This window comes from Trematomus bernacchii, unplaced genomic scaffold (assembly GCF_902827165.1).
Source record: "Trematomus bernacchii unplaced genomic scaffold, fTreBer1.1, whole genome shotgun sequence".
NCBI lineage: Eukaryota > Metazoa > Chordata > Actinopteri > Perciformes > Nototheniidae > Trematomus > Trematomus bernacchii.
Window position 1 is genome coordinate 107501 of NW_022987778.1, and position 4029 is coordinate 111529.

The following is a 4029-nucleotide window of genomic DNA, read 5'->3' on the forward strand; positions in this document are numbered from 1 at the left end:
AGATCTGGATGAATGATGTGAAATATAATCAAGTGTTAAATCAGACTTTAGTTCCACCTGGAGTAAATTCACAAGCTACCCTGCAGTATACAAAGTCATTCAAACTAGCTGCACCTTTACCAGCTTTGAGAACACTTTCATGATCAATCATTATAAAACATATCATATATATTATTCTGAAATGGACCAATCTGCACAATGACTACTTTTACTGTCGCTACTTTAACTATATTTTGATGATAATACTTTTCTACTTTTACTTGAGTCACATTTTGAATGCAGGACTTTTACTGTAACAGAGTATTCCTGCACTCTGGTACTTCTACTTTTACTCAAGTACAACATCTGAATACTTCTACTTTTACTCAAGTACAACATCTGAGTACTTCTCCCTCCTCTGGTCTACTCACACTTTAGAGATAAGTCACATCTTAAACATGTGATAAATCCTCTGAACAGGGCCGATAAAAGCACGTTACATATTATACAAATCTCTTCATCTCAGTGTTACAGTATTCAACGCAGCTAAATGAAAGCAATGTATATGATTACCTGGAACTGTTGGTAGTGGTGTGCTTTATTCTGCTGACATTCATAAACATTTGTGTTCTGTCCATGACTCATTCATTGGTATTAAAGACATGTTGGTTTCTATTATTAAGAAGAAAAAAAAGCGTGAAAAATAAATTAAAGAACTCCACTTATAGACTCCACAGAGTTTCGTTTGCTTTTGATAACGGGTTGATTTTTTTTATAGTTTGGGCAAGGCTCCTTACAATGAAGGTATGCCATAGATCATAATGACAACCGTTTAGTGTTTCAACATAACAACATAACGGCTATGTGCACAAAAACAGGTCCATTACATAATAATTATCCCAATTTGGTGAAAAAGAAGGTGACTCTCCTGTACAAAGCCTTTACCTTTCCAACATGTTTGGGAGGAGCTGGATGGATTACCAAACGCTGGGTTGATTTCACAAATGAGAACAGGATCCAACATATGGCGCAGAGCCTGAAACCAGAAGACCGCAGGCTTTATTCCACAGCGTAGTTTAATGCTCGATTCCGATTGGTCAATTTGGCCATTCCAAAGGTTTGTTTATTTTTGCTAACAGTCTGTTGCTAAGGAAAACTGACAGTTGCTAAGGGACTAGGTGCAGTCATATCAATCGTCAAATATAAGAACGTTTAAAATGGTGCATTTCTCACGTAAGAATTTTTTTTTTTTTTTCTTGTAAGACTAGTAAACGGCTCAGTGGGGTAGTGCGCTGAACTTGCGCTGAACTTTGAATCAGGGGGATAGCAAGTTCGAGTCCCGCTGCAGTCAGCATGTCGTTGTGTCCCTGAGACACTTCACCCCAAATTGCTCCTGTGGGGATTGTCCACAGTATTGAGTATGTAAGTCGCTTTGGATAAAAGCGTCTAACAAGTAACATGTAATGTAATATAAGAAGCAAATACAAAGCACACTCTTGCAAATTTGAGAAAGGAAAAATACAATTTGTATTTGCAATCCAAATGCATTGCTCAGTTTCTCCCACTAGAGGGAGCTATTGTATTGTAAAAGTTGAGGTGAGGGTCTCAAAAAGTCAAGAGACTTCATGACACAGAACCAAAACAACCTCTGCAGTAAAATGATTTTTTTACTTTCATGCACATGAACCATGTTTATTTGTTCTATTTTATTATTTCTATTCATAGTCACAGGATGAGGAGCCTTTCCCAGCATGCAACATAATACATAGGATTAGGTGTTCAGATATTAAGACACTGATATTCTTATTTATTGGTAGTTTAGAGACTTTAATCCACCTGACGTGCAGGCTGCAGAGAACACTGTAGAGAACAGGATGAAGTCGAGGAATTTGGGTTTAGTAAGGGACATTACACACATAACAGTGTTTCTGCAAACTTATGCAACTTTACAAATCCTGTATCATACTCGAGATGTATCTTCGAGTTATGATATTCTAATGCCTGCAAATAAATGGAAGCCAACATGTCATAAGGAGGCAGAGCAGGGTGGACCTTTTAATGACAGGGTATCCAGGCCAAACAGAGCAGAGCAGGGCAAGGCCAACAAAACAGAACAGAGCTCTCCAATGAAAAATAAACAAGGATCTGACAAACAGAAAACTAGAACTTAAATACATGCTAAAGTAATCACAAGGACAAGGCACAGCTTGAAGGGGCAGGAAAAACAGAAGGGCAGAAGGTGAAAGGAATCAGGTAATCAAACACAGAGACAGGAAGTTAAATAAAAACACAAGGGGTGAACACTTATCAAAATAAAACAGGGAACATTGACAGATCATGACATAACAGGTACCTACAAATTAGTATGTGCCACATCTAAATGGTAAATAAATTACATTTTTATAGTGTTTTCCAGTCTTTACGATATATACGTTCACACCAATCTATACCGAACAATATGCCACCTGTTCGGATCTTTCCCAAGGACATGTTGGCTGCAGGATCGAAAGGGATGGGGATCAAACCCACAACCTACCGATTGATGGACACCACCTGAGCCTTGGTCGCCCTATCTATCTACAATACACCATTTGTGGAACATTGGTTGTAAAGTTGATTATTTATTAATCCATCTACCCTTTACTTTGCTCTAGGTTCTGTTATTCTACTATTCAGCCGTTAAATAATAATGAAAGATTGATCACATAATAATGGAGGGCAATGAGCACATTTTCTGATGGACACGTCTCTAAAGTTGAAGTTGTTTTATCTGTGGAGTCAGTAATGAATTGGGATGTTTGGACTAATCTGCTGCAGGCTTTTTAGGGCAAATGAATGGTTATGCAACACCTTTTCAGGACACATGATGTGCAAAGGTTGCTTATGAAGCCAACACGATATAAGAGACAAACTTAAAGGCTGTGAAAATTAATCAGATTCAGAATTTCATCATGATGCATCTGTGGTTCTACTCTTGGGAGCTGTTTTGCTCCCATCGCTCCTCTTTCAGAACCACAGGACCAAAGATTTCCCTCCAGGCCCTCGACCCCTCCCCATCCTTGGGAACTTGCTGCAGCTCAATCTGGAGAACCCTATTGCGGACCTGGAGAGGGTAAAGTTAAATGATTTTACCAAGAGAAAATACTTTCGGAACATTTGTGCATACCGAATCATGCACTGATGGCTCATATACGTCTACATTACCTACATTGGTGAAATGATATTGAAATGGTTGTTCATTTTACCCTTAATAGTCCCACAGAGGGGAAATGTACATTCTGCATTTGAGCCACCCTAGTGTTGGAACTGTGGGCTGCCGTTATGTACGGCGCCGGGGAGCAGTGTAGGGACTGGTGCCTTGCTCAGGGACACCTCGGTAGCACTTCCTTCCGGTTCCCAAGCCAAGTCCCTATGGACTTCGCCACCACTGCCCATTTTTGCCCAAATTTGCAATCTGTGTTTTTGTTGTGTGTTACACCTATTTTAAATCACATTTCCTTACATGTTATTAAGCTGACACTTGTACCCAAAGCCTCTTACATACACGTCAATACCAAAGACATGCCTACAGGAGCAATTCTGGGGTTAGATATCTTAAACAAGGACCCTTAAACATGGGGGAGATCAGCCGATAACCCCCTCAAAAGGCTAGTATTTATTAATTTGCTGGTTGGATAAACAGGAATTACATGTTTACTTATCTCGTCTGTCATCATATACTTGGTTCTGTAACAGCATTACATTTCAAACAATAGTAGGCCTACTGTTAGTTCATTGAATATATCTTTCATTTGTGCTTGAAAATAACATAACTCAACCTAATGCTACTTCTTCTAACATTAACTTGTTCATAATAACTCATTACTTTGGTTGCTGACTTTTACTAACAATAAATTAGTACTTTTTCCACATCTGTTCCTCACAAATAAATGTGTGTGGCCATTCCAGTTTGCCTCGAGTGAACTCACAGACTACATAACAACATCTTATGTAATGAGAGCAGCTGAAGCCTGGGACGGACGAAGCATACAAAAGAACCTCGAAAGAGTG